We start from the raw sequence: 20,265 nt of genomic DNA on the forward strand, positions 1-20,265 counted from the left end.
CCACATGCTGATGGCATACATTCTCCCAACCCCCCACACCGTAAGATACATCTTTCAGGCGAGTTTAAAAAAAAAATTAACATTCCTTCCACAAAATGATTATAATGATGTAACCATCTTCAACTGACTGGGCACCCTATCCTCTATCCCCCGAAACCAAACTGGGATGGCTAGGCCTAAGATCAGGGGTGCATGTGGTTTGATCCCCTTCCCAAGAGTTCTGGAATTTACAAAGAAGCTAAAGTAAAATGCCTTCACTTTACCATGTTAGTGGGGCCTCATAAATAACTTGACATAATTTGCAGTTAACAGATAAGATTTTTCATTGTTTAACAAAATATAAGGTCTGGAGAGGTGTGAAATTATTTGATACCTGTCAGTCTTTGATGTGGCCTTTGTGTTGCATCTCCCCTGCATTGTAGGTCTCCAGTCTCTGATAATGCTCTAAATATAGTTAACATTAAGAAATGAGGCTTAGTAGTACAAAGGGTGAGTGAGAAAGACCGGCTATCATTAGGAATATAAATGAACAATGAGACTGGAAGGGGCTTCATTCAAATCATGAATATTTTTAATACTTATACCACAGACCAAATTTTGCACAAAAATGTGTTTTGAGAGCCAGACTTCAGGCCAAACTTTGACTTGTACACGTAGCCATTAAATTTGATTTGGACCAGGATTTTAACAACCAAAAATGGCTGTAAAAACATACCACATATACTCGATTATAAGCCAAGTTTTTCAGCACCAAAATGTGCTCATAGAAAAAAAAAAAGTCAATAGTCACCTTTCTCTTGCAACCCACAGGTCCTCTTCTGACTTCTGGCAGGTGCATGCGTGCTTTCCTTGAACAAACTATGTTGTCAGTGGCAGCTGATATCATAGTGTGTGCAAGGCTAGTCAGAAGAGGACCTGCGGGGGCATCAGAAAGGTGATTATTGCATTTTTTGGCAAATTGGAAGCGGTCTGGCTATATACTGGGGCCAGGCTGGCTGGCTATGTACTAGGGGGCATAGGCTGGCTATATACTTAAGGCAGGCTGGCTTGGAAGCTATGTACTAGGGAACAGGGGCCTGGCTATATATTAGGGGTCAAGGGTCTGTCTATATCCTGGGGCTCAGGGGGCTAGCTAGCTTTATCCTGGACGTCATATGCTGGCTATATACTAGGAGGCATGGGCTGGTTATATACTGGGAGTCAGGGGACTGGCTAGATATATTCTGGTGGTCAGGGGCCGGATAACTATATACCGGGGGGGGAAAGAGACTGGCTAGCATGGGTTTCCACCAATGCATTTCCCTCCATGTCTGGGGAATATCCCATGCCTGGTGCAATTCTTTAGCCCCTTATCACCGACCAGATTAATGACCAGACTTGATTTTTCAAATCTGCCCTGTCTAACGATAATAAGTTATAACTTCGGAACGCTTTAACATATCCTGGTGATTTTGAGACTGTTTTCTCGTGATACATTGTACTTCATGTTAGTTACAAAATTTAAGTGATAAGTTTTGCGTTTAGTTCTGAAAAAAAGTGAAAATTTGGCAAAAGTTTGTAAAAATTCTTCATTTTCCAAGTTTGAAATATTCTGCTTTCCAGACAGGAAGTAAAACTACCCAAAACATTTATGGAATGTCTGCTTTATGCTGAGATGATATTTTATGCATCCTCTCATTTTTCTAGGATGTTATGAGGTGCAGAACTTTAGGTGCCATTTTTTTCATTTTCATGAAAATTGCCAAAACTCACATTTTAACGGACAACTCAGCTTTCAAGTGACTTTGAAAGGCCTAAATAATAGTAAAACCCCATAAATTACCCCACTATAGAAACGTGACCCCTCAACGCATGTAAAACAACTTCTATTAAGTCTATTAACCCTTTAAGCGTTTCACATGGGTTAAAACAATATGGACCTGCGATTTAGAAACTATGGAATTTTTTGGGGAAAATACATTCATTTAGGCCAAACTGACAGTTTCAGTATAAATTAAATGATGAAACGCACTGCAACATTTGATGCCCAATTCCTCCCGAGTGTACTGATACCCCATATGTGGTGGTAAAATGCTGTATGGGCGCATGGCCGAGTATAGAATGAATGGAGGCGCCATTCACAGCAAATTAGTATTGTCACATTGTACAACGTATAAATTTTAATTTTTTTTGGTAATGCGAACATATGAGGGCTTATTATTTACAAGATGATATACAATGTATACATAATTCATTTTGGGGGGTCTTAAAGGGAACCTACCACCACGAATCTACCTATAAAGGTAGATCGGGTGGTAGGTGGATGTATGGGACGTGAGGATAGCCCTTTTTAGAGCTAATCCTCACGTCCCCGCTAGCGTAGCATAAACTTTATTGCCTTGATATGTAAATTTTATTAAGAGGCTACTGGGGCGTGGAGTAGCCGGACACGAGGCTACACGGCGCGGCTACTCCACGCCCCAGTAGCCGCTTTCCCCGCCTACCCTGTGATCTTCGGCGCGCAGCTCCTGGCAGCTGCGCGCCCTCGTCCGAGAAGCCGGAGTTCTGCGCATGCTCAGTAACTCCGGCCTCGTTCCCGAGATCGCGCATCCTCAGGCCTGCGCTCGGAGCCTGAGGATGCGCGATATCGGGAACGAGGCCGGAGTTACTGCGCATGCGCAGAACTCCGGCTTCTCGGACGAGGGCGCGCAGCTGCCAGGAGCTGCGCGCCAAAGATCACAGGGTAGGCGGGGAAAGCGGCTACTGGGGCGTGGAGTAGCCGCGCCGTGAAAAATTGTATATTACGGGTTCAATATTGATTTAGATTTATTGTACAGATTAATACGGATGCGGTGATACCAAATATGTACGTGTTTTTGTGTTTTATATACTTTATTTGCATTTTATGTGTAACTGTGGAGATTGTGGGACTATGATTTTATTTATTTATTTAATTATATTCTAGAATTACTAAATCTAAATTTTTTTTTTTTTTTTTTATTTTTTTTTTTAACTTTTTTACATTTTCTTCTTCTTGGCTTGATCATCCAATCACTTGTTCAAGCCTTTACACTGCAATACACTTGTATTGCGCATGCTCAGTTACACATAGCTGGGTCCTGCCAGGAGGCGGAACCCGGCACAGAGAGGAGCCGACAGCCTCGGGTCGCTCGTCGGAACCCGGGGCTGAGGCAGGAGGGATCGGATCCCCCGGTAAGCACAGCAGGGGGGTCCGATCCACGGGGGACACACTTGCACACCGCGGTCATGCTTGACCGTGTAAGGGGTTAAACACCAGGGATCTGAGTTTTTCCGATCCCGGGTGTTAGTGCCGGGTCTGGGCTGTGATATCACAGCTCGACACCGGCACTTGCATGACCTGACGTCCCGAAATCTTCTTCTGACGCGCCGCCATAGAAAGGCGTACGCATCAGAAGAAGTACCCTTAATGACCGCCATAAAAAGCCGATACGGCAGTCATTAAGGGGTTAAATTATAAGAGCATGTATTTCAGACATCCACTTGTCTCTAATTATAGGATTTTTTTGCTTTACCAATTCTGACAGTTGCATTTGTTTCTGCGGCCCCCATTATTACAAAGAAATAAATGTTGTTATGTTCAGTCCTTAAGCAGTCTACTGTCAAGAGGGTGGTACCACACCGTCTACATTAGCCTAGGAATAGTAAAGAACCCAATTTATCCACCATTTGTTGTATAAATGTACAGCACACAGCTACTCTAAATACAATAATGGACCCTGCAACCAATCCATTGAAAAGTAAAGCACATCTTTCACCCGGGGACTAAAATTTATGAGGATGCATGAAAAACACTGGTACTGAAGTCAGTTATTACATTTTTTAAATTTTTTTTATATTTTTTTTTATTAGAGCCACGATGGTACAATGGACTATCAATACACAATGATAAGCAATATGCAAAATGTAAAACATACATAGGCTCCAATTTTACAATTCCAATATAAATGGAGTTGAACATCCAGAACATAGCATTAAACAACATAGTAACATATAAAACAAGAATAGTAGGCCCGATAAGCTGACCATAAAATACATTGCATCTTATCCATTATAAGAACATTATAATATTATGATGTGGGTACATAGTCATATCAGTCGCTACTGCAGTCCAGGTAACATGATTCAAGACATATTGCGTTGAAGCTTTATAAAAATTTATTTGTAATCACAGTTATTATAACATTTTTGTTGGAAGAAGAAAAGAAAAAAACAAATGCTGTGAAATTTGTGAAAAAACACATTTGCTGCGTTTTCTTGTGGGCTTGGATTTTATAGATTTCATTGTACGCCCCAAATGTCTACTTTATTCTGTTGGTACGATTACATGGATACCAAATTTGTATAGGTTTTATAATGTTTTCATACATTAACAAAAATTGAAACCACCTGTACAAAAAAAAAAAAAAAATATTTTGTCATCTACTAGTGCTAATAACTTTTTTATACTTTGGTGTACAGTGCTGTACAGTATACTTTGGTTTATGACTTACCGGCTATGGAGAACCCGTGAGCCCTCGCCCTCTCCTCGGCATGTGGCGTACAAGGATTTTTTCCAGAATCCGGTAAGGACTGGACAATCACCGAATATATGGACAATTGTTCCTGAATCACCAAAACACTTTCAACAGCCACCAGATGGATATTTTTTTATAATTTGCTAGGACCACCGATATAGGATTTTTTGTCTTGCCTCTAAATGAAGAGAACATTTAGATAGCATATTGGAAAATCTGAAAACAAACTTCCAAGTCTCAGGTCCTAGGGTGATGTTTAGATATTTTCCCCAATGTTTAACAGACAACATCCGTTCTGTAGTGGTAAGGATTTATTTGCTTGGTATACCTACGAAACCCTTATGGTTGGCTTAGTAGGATGGAAAAACTTTACTTCAAAGGCACTTTTGCTTTCTAGGAGTGAACCTGGACTTCCTGCTAAGAAAAGTCTTATTCCCAAATATATGTAAAAGTACTTAATAGGGACTTTATATTTTTGCCATATATCTGAAAAGGCCATTAAGTGATCTTTCTCCCAAAAGCCTTCAATTGTGAGGATGCCCCTTGCGGTCTATATAAAATGTTAGCTGCCAAACATAATTATTCAGTATGCCCAGAAGCTTAGACAACTAATTTTTGGAAACTAATTGAAACAATTTTAGGGAGCACCATCATCTTTATGGCAGATATTCTTCCCACCCATGACACCCAATGCTCAGCAAACTCTGTTACTTCGGCCTCAACTTGCGTTAGTAATTAACTTAAAAGTAATTAGAGCTCAGAAATGCCAATTTGATACACAGATAAGGGATCTGTCTCTCCATCTATACAAAGGAATATGCTTCTTGCAAATAAGATTGTACGGATGCTAGGATTTTCATTCGCTCTAACAACATCATAGTCCAATTTTATAATGCACTCTGCCCACCATAATGCTCAAAACCACGGTTGAAACCCAAATCGCCTCCGCCAATGGTTGCATTCCCATTGTAAAGTTCAATGGCAAAAGAGGATACCATTGTCTTGTCCCATTCATTGTTAATCAGTTGTTTACTGCAGTCTGACTATATACATTGTACAGCAGTAATATGAGTATGGAGCGGGTGTCAGCTATATGACACAGCTGACAACCGCCAGTTACTGCTGTGGTCAGTAAGGTGCCGTGGTCAAAGCTGACAAAGCAGCGCTTCCGATGGGTGCCGCCATTTTGGATGATCTGCATCCTTTCTGAGGTCATCGGAGGGTGCCAATCGGTTGCTATGACAGCTGGGAGCCAGCATAAGACTCCCATTGCCGTCATTCATCAGTCTGTAGCTAAAAATTCAAAATCACCCTCCTTTTCTATGAACACATATAAAAATAAATAAGTAAATCCTAAACAGGTTAGATTTCACCGCACCCCAAAATGTCCAGACATAATATAAAAACTATTATTCTTGAACTCCTAACGGAAAATGGAGCCCAAATGGACCATACAGTCCCCAAAATAGTATCAATGAAAAAGTCAGCATGTCCCGCAAAAAAATGACACCTTACACAGTCCCATACACCCTAGTATGAAAAAGTTATTGCTGTCAGAATATGGCAAAACAACATTTTTTCAAAAAAGACTCACATTTTTTGCATTAAAACATAATAAAACCTATATAAATTTGGTGTCATTTTTTTGCGGAACAAGCTGTTATCATAACTGTGATCATACCGATGCAATAAAAAAGGTGAGGTGTTATTTGGACAGCACAAGAAAAGATATAAAAAAAGAAGCCTGTTGAAATGTGGTGTGCATCTCAAGAAAATGGTTCTACTGACTCCTCTCCCACAGCTAGATGCTTTAGCTCTCCATTTAAGTCTATGAGAGCAAAAAGATTGCACTCTGGTTTAAAGGATATCTACCATGCAAATCAAATCTGATAAACCAGGGACAGTTACTCACAGATCCAGGCACAATGACTGTGGCTCCTCTACTTATATTTGTTATCCATGGCCTCCTACCTTCTAAAATAAACTTTTACCATTATGCTAATAAACCTGAGGCTCTGGCGGTGATAGTAGAGCACCTCCATGCTCTGGTTTCACATGCAGTTTACATTGTCTCTCCCTCCCTTCTGATCCCCTTCACTCTACCTTATTTATTCTTATTTCAGCAGAGGAAGTTTCATCACAAAGTGATGGGGGGGGGGGTTTGCCTCTTGCAGAGTGTAAGGTACAACATGGAGGGGCTCTGGTAACGTCCCCAGAGCCTTCAAGGTTAGCAAACTTTTAAATATTGATTTTAGCAGGAATGAAGCCATAAATAACAAATATGCGAATATTCCCACAGTCACAGTGGCTGGATCTATGGGAAAGGTTCTCTGGTTTATCACAATGGTAGATTTCCTTTAACCCCTTCGGGGGGCGGCGATCGGTTGCCATGATAGCCTCGGGTCTTCGTTTGAAATGCCATATACTGCGATACAGTAGTATTGCAGTATATGGCAGGAGCGATCAGACCATCTAGGGTTAATGTACCCTAGATGGTCTAAGAAATAGTGGGGAAAAAAAGAAAAAAAAAAGTTTAAAAAATGTAAAAAAATAATAAAATATTAAAAGTTCCCTAGAACTGATATAAAATATAATAAATAGTAAAAATCACAGACACATTAGGTATCGCCGCGTCCCAAAATGCCCGATCTATCAAAATATAAAAACAGTTATTGACGGCGGTGACCTCCGGAACGGCAAATGGCGCCCAAATGTCCAAAACGCGACTTTTACACCTTTTTAGATGACATAAAAAATTTAATAAAAAATGATCAAAATGTCGCACAGTCCTCAAAATGGTAGCAATGAGAACGTCGGCTCATTTCGCAAAAAATGACACCTCACACAGCTCCATCCGCCAAAGTATGAAAAAGTTATTCGCGTCAGAAGATGGCAAAAATTTTTTTTTCTTTTTTGTACACATTCGTTTAATTTTTGAAAATGTATTAAAATGCAATAAAACCTATATAAATTTGGTATCACGGCGATCGCACCGAATCAAAGAATAAAGTAGAGGTGTTATTTGGAGCACAGAGTGAAAGTCGGAAAAACTGAGCCCACAAGAACATGACGCACATGCAGTTTTTTTCAATTTTTCCACATATTTATATATTTTTTGCGGCTTCCCACTACATGGCATGGAATAATAAATAACATCATGGGAAAGTAAAATTTGTTACGCACAAAATAAGCCCTCACACAGCTCTATACACGGAAAAATGAAAAAGTTATGGATTTTTGAAGATGGAGAGCGAGAAATTAGCGAAAATACCCTGCGTCCTTAAGGGGTTAATGAAATTAAGCTTCACCATGACCAAATATTATTAAATATTTTGTACTTACAAGCATAAAAATAAATATTTCATCAGCATTAAAAAAAAATTTAAGAAGCAGAAAGCACATTACAGCACAATATTGGGGCAGATTTATCAAGCCGTCTGAAAGTCAGAATATTTCCAATTGCCCACGGCAACCAATCATAGCTCCCCTTTAAAATATTCATGAGCACTGGTGAAATGAAAGCTGAGCTGTGATTGGTTGCCATGGGCAACTGGAAATATTCTGACTTTCAGACTGCTTGATAAATCTGCCCCATTGTGTTTAACAAAGTAGTTTTAACCCCTTACCGACATGAGATGTAAAAGTACGTCACATGCCTTGTGCGGGTGCATGTAGAGGGTTCACAGGCTTAGCCCTCTCCATAGCCAGTAAGTCTTTGCTGCATATTGCAGCAAAGGCTTACCAGTAACACCCGCGATCGGTGCCCACACCGATCAGGGGTATTTTCCCATTGATTGCTGCTGGCAAAGCTGCCGGCGGCTTCAAAAAGATGGCAGCGGCATTCAGAAGAGTAAAATTCCCATATACTGCCATACTGTATACACACCCACAGTTATTCCTGGCACCAGTCACAGAAGTGAACCCTTTAAACGCTACCAGCAAAGCAGTCTTAGTTCAGATCATCATCCCCAGAGTCTTTATTGGGGGGTCAATGATCCGTTGCCATGACTTCTCAGAGTATCTGAGTTTGTCATTTAGACAGATCTTAAATGTTTTGACATACTGAAACATATTGCATGCAAAACTTCCATATACTGCAGTATATATTGTAGTATGTGATAGGGTTCAAGTACCGTAGGAGCCTCGAAAACTGTAAAAATATATGTTTAAAATAGAAAAAACTAAAAATTAAATCAAATTAAAAATCATCCACATTCCCTAAATGTGATTTTTTTTTAAAAAATTATAAACATGTTAGACATCCCTGCATGTCCAAAATCTTTAAAAATTTAAATTAATTATTCCCAGTGCTGAACCCTTTGGTGTCCAGAAATCTGAATTTCACACATTAAAAAATTCAACAAAAAAGTGATGTAAGATTGTACAGTGCCCAAAATGGTAGCAATGAAAACATTGGCTCAACCAGCATATGATACCTTCTATAAATCTGTACACTGTAGTATGGAAAAGTTTCTTAATAAAGGGATTTTTAATTTGGACCACACAGTAAAAGCCATAAAAACAGCACAAAAATTGTGTCTCAAATCAATGTCGCAGCATTTGGAATTTTTTTCCAGCCTCCCATTACATGGCATGGAATATTATACTGTAATACTCCATTACAGTATGGAGTAGACTTTGTTAAGCAAAAAAAAAAAAATCCTTCTAAAACTCTGTACATGGAAAAAAATCAAAAGTTACGGATTTTTGAAGATGGGTAATGAAAATGGAAACAACAAAAAGTGGTCAGGTTGTTACGCGGGTATATTCATCAACTGAGGGAACTATACATACGAGTACAGTCATGTCATCACGCAAGACTTTGTGTTACTATAGATATATATGTATGCACAGGCATTGCAGATACTACAGAGTAGAATATTTTTTATTGAAAACTATTTTAACTTTTATTTGCATGAGAGAGGCTTTTTGTGCAGAAAGCAAAGCCTCTTGACATCTTTCCCCTTACCAATCACTTAAAGGGGTTGTGCCACGTTTGATTATCCCCTTTCCATAGTATAAGGCTATTTTCACATTGACTTAAAAGTAGCCTGGGAGAAAAAACGGCACTGTGCTAGAAAGAAGGAGGGAGGAGTGCTGCTCACCTCTCCCCTCTGCACCTGTCTGTAACCACAGGAAAAAATAGAGCACACGTGTGGCACCGTACCACCAACGGGCACAATAGCTGTCTATGGGAACATATATCCCCACTGTGTGGAAGCAGCCTGAGGCATAAAAATCTGATTGATGGGGGTCTGACTGCAGAGAAAGGATCTTGAGAATGGATTTCCACCAATTATGAGAACCGGGGTACCCATTCTCACTAATCGCCGAGTGGCAGGTCGGGCATGTGTCCTGCTGCTCCATTCAATCTACAGAATCTTTGAAAGTACCAGTATTAGATTTAGTAGGCCAAAAATAATCTCTGTAAATCTAATTAATATGTGTTATTCAAATGACAATAAAGAAAGGATATTCGTTTTTAATGCACTGGAATACGATCAAAATGAACAGAGACAAGGATACAAAAATGCATATGGTTATTCCCTACAGTAAAAGCTTTTGCTTCACTTTTGTGAACTTGCAGCAGCAAAACAGTTAATATATGAAAGCGTCATGTAAGGGAGAGACAGTGAAATTTTAGCAGGTGGACTAGTAACCTCACAAAAATGAAGTAGCCCCTGGATTGAAAATGGAATAAATAAAGTTGGCCCTGTGCACATTACGCTCTGCTTTTAGCACTCACGGCCATAAATCTCTTTTGAAACTGAAATTATACCCACCTATTTCCCGAAAAGAAGGATGGATCACTACCGCGCAGCAGGGTCAACATCAATTTATCTGCATAAGTCTTTGTCAGCGCAGATGTCAGCTTTTATCAGCCCAGATAAAGCATGTTTGATTTTGCTATTAACTTGAATGACTTTGTTTTTTTACAATGTTAAGGCCATGAGGGCTTCAGTTAACAGATCTTTTCCAGTGACAATGCTGACAACACATCAGCAGACAAAATAATGCCTCCTATACAAATAAAAGATCCAATGGAGAACTAGGGCCAGAGATCAAAGCCCGTTAATACAGTGACATCCAGATAAAATAAACTGCTACACAGTAAAAATGTTACACACAAGTTATTTCTCTGTCATTTTAGGCTGTTTAAAGGGGTTGTCCACTCTGAGAAGATTCCAGCAAATAACGGATACTGTTTGCATGATGAAAAGGTATAAAATTTTCCAATATACTTCATGTATCAATTCTTGTAGATTTTCTAGATTTCGTCTTACTTTCATGCAATGAAGGTGCTCGTTTTAATACACAGTATTCAAGAGCATCCGAATGGGGTGCGTTGATGTTCTCCTCAAGTTTTGGGACATGAGACAGGCACTGACTTACTCGGAAGCTTTTCCTAAAAAAAAAGGCTTTTTTTATGTAAGCCATAAATGGCGATAAAACAATAAAAGGTTCTTACAATTAAAAATTAATAATTTTTTAATACACAGTGTCATCAAAACTATGTGATGCTAACAAGCCGTGCACCTGTGTGACATCACATGACCCGGGAGCGGTGTTTATCCACAGGAAGTAAACACTGAAGCTTCCTAATTTATGAGATTTGATTTATAAATCTGTGAACAATTGATAAAGTATATTGGAAAATTGTATAATTATTCATTACACAAACAATATCAATTACGTTCTAAAAGTGGTGAACCCATTAGATGTTCAAGCAACTAGGTTTCATTCATTCATGCTACTGATAGAAACTACATATTGCGTCTCTTATTGGCAGGGCTTCCCCAATACTATAGGAAGGAATACAATATCTACTTTACTGCAGTACAGTAGGATTAGAGGTTTAAGGGACATTCATATGTATCAGCAGGGAACTGTAAGCTGCTAAAAGGCCGGTGATTCCAGATGGGCGACTACAAGTCCATCCGACTCACTTTCTTGTTTGACATGAATTTCCTAAGTATAATCTTTGTGTATGACTATCAGAATTATGTAACACAGAGCCATAGAAGGTTTTGACCTCACGTAAAAAGGTGCATGCACAGAGTTTACCAACTGTAAACTGCTACTTATAAGGTGCTATATAAGCCGGTCTGCCATCCTACAGTTCATTTCTCAACATTTTCACAAGGGTATAATGGACATGCTGCTGTATAGAAAAAGTACTTAGGGACTGTCTGCTAAGTACAAATGTCTAATATCTCAAGGTCCAGGAGGGGTAAAATTTTCCTCAGACTGCCTTTTAAAGCCATCTTAAGGGATTTTCCCAGCTTAGGCATCTCAAGAACGTTGTCCTGCTGACCCCTCTACCACAGCTAAACGTTGGTACCTTCTCTGAAAAATCGCAGATCTGAAGTCTTATAAAAGAAATCTAACATCAAACCAGAGACACTTATAGATCCAGGTACTATGACTGTGGTAATTTTCTTATATTTGTTATCCATGGCCTACTTTCTTCTAAAATCAACTTTTAAAATAAAGGCAGTGAAGCTTCACATTCTGCTACACTGGATTACATCAGGCAGAGGGATGATGGAAGTGCAGTGAAAAGAGAGGGGAGGTAACATTGCAAAAGCCTATGAAGCTACAGCACGGGGTGGCTCTGGTAATGCTTCCAATAGCCTTCTGGTTCTTTTGCATAATTTTGAAAGTTTATCTTAGTAGGAAAGTGGCCATGGATAACAAATATAATAGATTACCACAGTCAAAGGATGCTTGCATCTATGAGTTCCAATATAACGGGTATAAGCTGACCCAAGTATAATTTTAACACAAAAACTGGGAAAACCTATTGACTCAAGTACAAGCCTAGGTGGGAAATGCATTGGCCACAGCGTACAGCCAGTATATAGCTGACCAGTCCCCTTCCCCCACAGTATATAGCTGGCCAGCCCCCTGTCCCCAGTATATAGCCATCAAGCTCCTGCCCCCAGTAAACAGCCAGCCAGCCCCCTGCCCCCAGTATTTATCCCACCTGTCCCTGCCGCCAGAGAACACTAAGACAGAACCCCTGAAGCAGGGCAACTCGCAGGGGGTGTCAGAAAGAGGAGTACAGTGTTAATTTTTGTTTATAGACTCGAGTATAAGCAGAGTTAGGTATTTTTTAGCACATTTTTTTATCTTGGTTTCTCTATGCTTGATTGTGATAGTAGATTTCCTTTAAGAGACTTCAGATCGAGATGAGGGCAACAAAAATTCTTGGTTACTATTTTCAAATATTTCCATGCTTATGGATCCATTTAGAATAAGACACTCATTTTAAATGATAACAAATTTAAGCTTTCTTTTTCTACATTTGGAATATATGTTAAGATAAAAAAGCAATAAATTGTCGTTAGATTTTAAAAAAATCATAATCACTTGGGAAGAAAGCAGCAACATATAATTTGATCAAAGAATAAAGCATTAAAGGGTGTGTCGCTGCTCGATTTATCACTAAACAGCACAAATAGATTACAGCCTGCAGTCTGACAAAGCCATGATTTCTCCCGATACCAGCATGCCATTACAGAACAGAAAGCTCCGCTGATTGGATTCCTGCTACTTAGACCCATATCGGAGCCACAGGACCCCTCACGGTCAGGGGTGAAGGTTATAGAAGATTAAAAGTAGAAACTGTAATTTTAATGTTTATATTTCACTTTTGTGGTCAGAAATGAAATTATATGACATTCTAAAAGACCAGCTCCTATAATGGTTTGCCTCTCCAAACCTTAAAGAATTAGCAGGTTTACTTACACAGAAATGGTGCAACAAGAACATACATAAAGCAACATCATTGGTTTTGCTGCCACCAAGTGGATAGTTTTATTTTTATCTGGATAGCTTCAAACCTCTAGCATTACAGTATTAAAGAGCAAGTCTGCAAGGAAACCACAGGAAGGAAATATACTGTCCATTTATTGTATGTAGCACGAAAATTGTGTGATATTTTACCATTTGACCATTTGTTTTTTTTTTATTAGAACATGTTCACTACAATGCAATATCAGGGTGCTGGAGCACCAAGGAAGCTAGAACTTACAAAAAAGGTCAAAATGGAAAGACAAAAACTATATGAACTGAATAAATGTACTATACTTTACTAATAAATACCCTGTTATTATCCCCTGCCATTCAGATGATATGATATGGCCATATATCATATGATATGCCATGCACAAGGATGTCCTAGGAGGCGTTGTGAAGTCCAAGTCATAGTGAATCAGAGCATGAGGGATACCTACTCAGCAAGGGCATGGTGTATACACAAAAACTGTGGATATTTGGCTTGTAGGGGACATTATTTAGTTAGAAGGTCCTCTAACCTTTATAGATGCATTTAATGTGACCCTTTGAATGCACATGTCCAACCTGTAACTATCAGTAGGTTGTAGACCCACTGTGTTATCCTTGGACCTCTCTGGATTTTACTTTCACCCCTATACAGGGATCTGGACCTTAGCATGGAGAGATTGCAAGGCCGCTACCTCCTGGTGGTCCTGGTGTGGATAGCAGCTGGCGCGGTGGGCACAGAGACACCGGTAGGTGACACAGAGGGTTGAGGCAGGAACAGTCCGTAATCAGGGCAGGCAGCAAAATCGCATAGTTTAGTAATAGACTGAGGGTCAAGGCAGGTAAACGGGTTCTGAAATCAAAACAGGTCAGGAACAATTGATACACAGTACAGGACTTAACCATTGCAAGGTTTGAAGGAAACCTACCATTTGATTTGATGCATTATGAAGCAAACATACCTGGAGAATGCTGTACGAATGCTGTAGCTACACTGATGCAGGATCATATCTTGGTTACTGGTGCTGAGTGGTTTTGCTGATAAAACAGATATAACATTATGATAATGAAGCTCTGTCCCTTTTATGGCTGCTTCAGCGCTTGTCCTAGCATGTGACTGCAGGAGAGGATAATGTAATTCCTGGGTTGTTCCTGAAGGCAGAATAATCAATTGCTGCACCATTCCCCCAGCTGCTGTGTATGAGTGATCCAGCTCAGGTTGTTTAGTCATGCTTGACTAACCTCCATTTGTAGTTACAAGCTCATGTGTAAAGTGTCAGCCAGCCTGACCCAGCTTTCCCAAGGTCCTGAATGTTATAATTGTTTTTTTTAGCAAAACCCCTCAGCTCAGAGATTAACTAAGATATGTTTCTCCATCAGTGTAGACACAGCATTCTCCAAGTATGTTTGCTTCATAATGCATCAAATCAAATGGTAGATTTCCTTTAAAGCAGCACCTTGTCATAAGTATCAACTGAGTGTCACACAGTGTCATCAAGGGTGAACTAACCTCTCCTAATTGAGACCTTCACTCTTTTTTTTTAAATAAATGAGCTAATTTTCCCTTTGATTACAAGAAGGCCTGTAATAATAAATCTGAGTCATTTACCAGCAGATAATCACTTGGCTTTCTTTATTAGGCGTCTACACTCTAAGAAGGTGATGCCCTTAAATTCATCCATAGCTTGGACTTGAGACAAGTGTGTTAAAGGAAATCTACCACTTTGTAAAAGCACTGAGGTCACTTACAGTTTGCTGCTTTCTTTCTGTAATTTTTTTTTAGCAGGAAAAAAATGAGTTATAAAAATATATAAATGAGCTGCTCCTTCAATACCAAAACTTCCCCTTAGCAAAATGCAAATTATGCTGACGTGCTTTAGGGGACAGTAGCAAAGCACCTCAGGGCCCCGGGTCCATAAGTTGCTGGAGCCAGGAGTGGATAAAGGAGGAAGCATGAGAGAAGGTGCGGGTGGGTGGATGAGTAGGGGTGCTGTTATTGCAGGGGAGATAGAGCACTGAGGTGCACTGGTAATGCCCCCCAAAGCCCTTCAGTCTAATTTAAATATACAGGCAGTCCCCGGGTTACATACAAGATAGGGTCTGGAGGTTTGTTCTTAAGTTGAATTTGTATGTAAGTCGAAACTGTATATTTTATAATGGAAGTTCTAGACAATTTTTTTTCTTTTGCCCCAGTGACAATTGGAGTTTCAATTTTTGGTGTAATTGGACCAAGAATTATCAATAAAGCTTCACCTTACACCTTACATCTCATCATTGCAGTCTGGGACTATAGTAAAGCATCTAGAGAGCTTCACCAGAGGTCACAGTGGGCAGAGGGGTCCGTCTGTAACTATGGGTTGTCTGTAAGTCGGGTGTCCTTAAGTAGGGGACCACCTGTATTTCAAATATACTTTTAAAGTCAAGTTTTTGCATATAAATTATGGCATTTTATCGGAATGATTCCCTGGAAAGAAAACTGACTTATGAATTACATTTCCTAATAAACTTGACAAGACATTTTACATGTCAGCAATACACTGGGAGTTGTTCTAATGTAATAGAAGTCAATTACAGGGATTATTTGCTAATCTTTTACCCCCACTTGAGTTTGTATAATTAAAGGATGTATAATCTATTAGGAGAACAATCTAGTTGCATAATGATCCTGCTGCCTCCATTTATAAGATAAGTTAAACTCATGCAGAGCGCACAAGCTTGTTATGGACGCTAATCCCCTTAGAATATGATACATATTGTCTAAAATTGTCTACCCTGATGATCCATCCGAATCAGGCACCACGATATATGGAGGAAAGCTAAAAGTGATGGATTCGGAGTGTAATAAGCTTATTTTAAAAATCAATGTTCCCATCTTGGAAACCATCAATAATACTGGCTGAGAAAGCTCACTAGGAGCTGGAGATTCATTTTTATCTCAGGTATAACTAAAGGGGTGCAGAAGTTACAGTTTTACCCCAGCCCTTAGTGGGCCCTGCCATAGATATTGCATCCAGATCCACGAGTATAAAAAGGAACAGGTCACCAGATTTTATCCCACTAAACGAGCAGCACCTGCAAGTAAGATGTGAAATGTGCTTTACAGAATTGCTTCTTTTACAAAAACCCTATAAAAAAAAACTTCTCCACAGTCATTTGAAAATGAGCAAATGAGTCATATTTTTCCTCAGAGGATTCAAGTTTAAAGGCTTCAGGAGGAGAGTCACTTCAGATGTTCTTTGATTCTAGCAATAGGATTCTGGTATGAAATCATAGATAAGAGTCTCATCTTTCAGATCAGGATGTGGTTCTATGGTCTACACAGCAGGAAAAAAAAGATTCACCAGATTTTACCCCATTAAGGTCCTAGCCCCCTCAGGTAGGGTCCATTCTAGAATTCCCTCCTTTATGTGAAATCTCATCCAAATTCATGAGAACATGAACAGGACAGTCATATTTTGCCTAAGAGGAGACTAGTTAAGGGGCTGCAGGAGGAGTGTCACTTCAGACATCCAAGCCATATTTCTAGGTCCTACATAAAATATTATAGGGGTATCTAAGTGACACTCCAACTTCAGCCTCTACACTTAAGTCATATCAGGGAAATATGATGATTTTTTTTTTACTATAGGTAATCATCAAGATTTCACATACAAGAAAGGACCCCACCTGGAGGGACTGTTAGGTTCCCTTTAAAGTTACTTCCATGATTCTGATTTTATCTCCCGTATAATCCAGCAACTTCTCAAAACTAAATTATTGGAACCTTCTGCCAGTGTATGAAATGTCCTTTCTAGAATTCCCTCTTTTACGTGTAATGTCACCTGTTTACCTATAAACAAATCTCCCCCAAAGTTAGGCAAATATGGCTCTCATCAACTCCTTTTCACACGAGAGGAGTCAAATTTAGTAGTTGCAAGGGAAGGGTCACTTTAGAAGCCATTTTCTGTGGTTCTAAAGTACTGTATATACTCGAGTATAAGCCGAGACCCCTAATTTTAACACCAAAAACCGTGAAAACCTATTGACTCAATTATAAGCCGAGGGTGGGAAATGCAATGATCCCAGACCCCCCCCCCCCCAAGTATAAAGCCAACAAGCCCGCAGTAGTATACAGCCAGCCCAGCCCGCCCCCAGTAGTATACAGCCAGCCCAGCCCGCCCCCAGTAGTATACAGCCAGCCCAGCCCGCCCCCAGTAGTATACAGCCAGCCCAGCCCGCCCCCTGTAGTATACAGCCCGCCCAGCCCGCCCCCTGTAGTATACAGCCCGCCCCCAGTAGTATACAGCCCGCCCCCAGTAGTATACAGCCCGCCCCCAGTAGTATACAGCCCGCCCCCAGTAGTATACAGCCCGCCCCCAGTAGTATACAGCCCGCCCCCAGTAGTATACAGCCAGCCCAGCCCGCCCCCTGTAGTATACAGCCAGCCCAGCCCGCCCCCTGTAGTATACAGCCAGCCCAGCCCGCCCCCTGCAGTATACAGCCAGCCCAGCACGCCCCCTGTAGTATACAGCCAGCCCAGCCCGCCCCCTGTAGTATACAGCCAGCCCAGCCCGCCCCCTGTAGTATACAGCCAGCCCAGCCCGCCCCCTGTAGTATACAGCCAGCCCAGCCCGCCCCCTGTAGTATACAGCCAGCCCAGCCCGCCCCCTGTAGTATACAGCCAGCCCAGAACGCCCCCTGTAGTATACAGCCAGCCCAGAACGCCCCCTGTAGTATACAGCCAGCCCAGCCCGCCCCCTGTAGTATACAGCCAGCCCAGAACGCCCCCTATAGTATACAGCCAGCCCAGCCCGCCCCCTGTAGTATACAGCCAGCCCAGCCCGCCCCCTGTAGTATGCAGCCACCTCAGCCCGCCCCCTGTAGTATGCAGCCACCTCAGCCTGCCCCCTGTAGTATGCAGCCACCTCAGCCTGCCCCCTGTAGTATGCAGCCACCTCAGCCTGCCCCCTATAGTATACAGCCAGCCCAGCGATTAACAAAAAAAAAAAGCCTATATACTCAACCTATGGCGGCCTCGATGTGCAGCGCTGCTCCACCGATGTCAGCACGGGTCCTCTTCTGTCTTCCGACGTCTTCTGTCTTTGGTAACATCCTGCAGGGCGCGGCCATGTTCTTCCCCGCCGGCAGGCACATAGTAGGACGCAGCCGCTGCTGACGTCTTACTATGCGCTGGCCGTGAAGAAACATGGCCTCGCCCTGCAGTATGTTACCAAAGACAGAAGACGTCGGAAGACAGAAGAGGACCCACGCCGACATCGGGGGGAGCAGCGCTGCGCATCGTGGGCCACTGGAGGGTGAGTATATATTTTTTTTAAGTGTATTGACTCGTGTATAAGCTGAGTTGCGGATTTTCAGCACATTCTTTGTGCTGAAAAACTCGGCTTATACACTAGTATATACGGTAACTACAAACATGATTTTTATGTCATATTAAAGCTAAGAATCTCATCTTTCATGAGATTCTTATCTATAATATGCAAAATAAAATTACTATGGGTACTAGAAAACAGAAGATAGGGGCTTCTGAAGTGACACTACCCCTGCAACTACTTAACTTGACTCATCTAATGTGAAAATGGAATAAGAAGAATCATATTCGCCCGACTTTTGGGGAGATTTTATAGATAAATAAGAGAGAAAAAATCAAAACTAAAAGTGGATTTGGTTACTTCAAATAAGGCTGGTTTCACAAGAACGGGTTTGATCTGCGCATGAACCAATGTCCCAAGCGCTCGTTCATAAACAGCCTATCCTTTTAGTAGATCTGGACATAAGAGGACATTTTTTTTGTAGACAGAGAGACTTAAAGGGAATATATCATCAACAAATAAGTTTGTCTAAACGAGGTTTTTATTAAAATATATTTTAAATGACTATTGTTTAGAAAATATCTATGTATTTTATATATATATCTATATCTATATATCTATATATCTATATATATCTATATATATATCTCTATCTATTTAGTGAAGTATGCAGTTTTCACCCTAGCCACGGATTTGCAGGTCAGTTTAGACAAGTGCAACACCCCTGCCAATGCATAGGCTAGGTGGTTGTTGCGAATAGCGTCCTCTCCTTGTAAGGATCTGTGCAACTCATTCAGAAGCTACTGTAGCAAAACAGACAGACACCAGTATTGTGACATGTGTAATGGCTTGTTAAGCTTGTTGAACATAGAGCCTGAGACCAACTGTCTCTCCTGTATAGGCTTCACAAACAGAACATGGTGGCAGCTGGTCACAGAACCTGTGTATAACAAGTCTGCATCTCCTGAGAACCTGTGTATAACAAGTCTGCATCTCCTGAGAACTTGCGTGAATCACAGCAACTGTAAGTACATCATTTCTTCCAATCTTTCACAGACCTGGAGACACTGGAAGGAAGAGTTCATTCTGTATGTGGATCTGACAGAGGCACAAAGTGATGAGAAAAGGAAAGTAAAGCTCTTTTATCACCTTGTTTGGGAAAAGGAGAGAGAAATAGCAAAGACCCTAATCCCAGAAATCTCTGACAGTCTGGTGCTGAGGACATTGTGCAGGCATTTGACAAACACTGTGACCCCAAAAAGAATGAGCCTATGGAGAGATACAAGTTCTTCTCAAGGGATCAGGAGGTTGGGGAGAATGTGAACAGATATGTGACATAGCTGAGAAGACTGGAGATGATGGAAGGCACCAGTGATGAGGACATTACAAGGCTACAGCTGCAGCCTGCAACAGAGAATGTCCATGTAGCAAATCAGGTAAAGCAGTTATTTGCAACCTTTTTGTTGGATAAGCAGCCCATTAGATTTCAGCTGGATCGTGGAGCAAGCTGCAATGTAATCCCATGTGCTCTGCTGAAAAAACAGGTTTCCACTGAGCCCACGGACAAGGTACTGGTGATGTACAACAAAAGTGTTTTGAAACCTATGGGGACCTGCAAGCTTAAATTAAATAAG

At 40.8% G+C, this 20,265-nt stretch overlaps 1 protein-coding gene across 1 annotated transcript in view; it reads right to left on the reverse strand.

Moving 5' to 3' along the window:
• Positions 1-20,265, reverse strand: part of GRID1 (glutamate ionotropic receptor delta type subunit 1) — a 1,020,611-nt gene that overhangs the window by 962,943 nt on the left and 37,403 nt on the right. The window lies entirely within an intron of this gene.

This window comes from Engystomops pustulosus, chromosome 11 (assembly GCF_040894005.1).
Source record: "Engystomops pustulosus chromosome 11, aEngPut4.maternal, whole genome shotgun sequence".
NCBI lineage: Eukaryota > Metazoa > Chordata > Amphibia > Anura > Leptodactylidae > Engystomops > Engystomops pustulosus.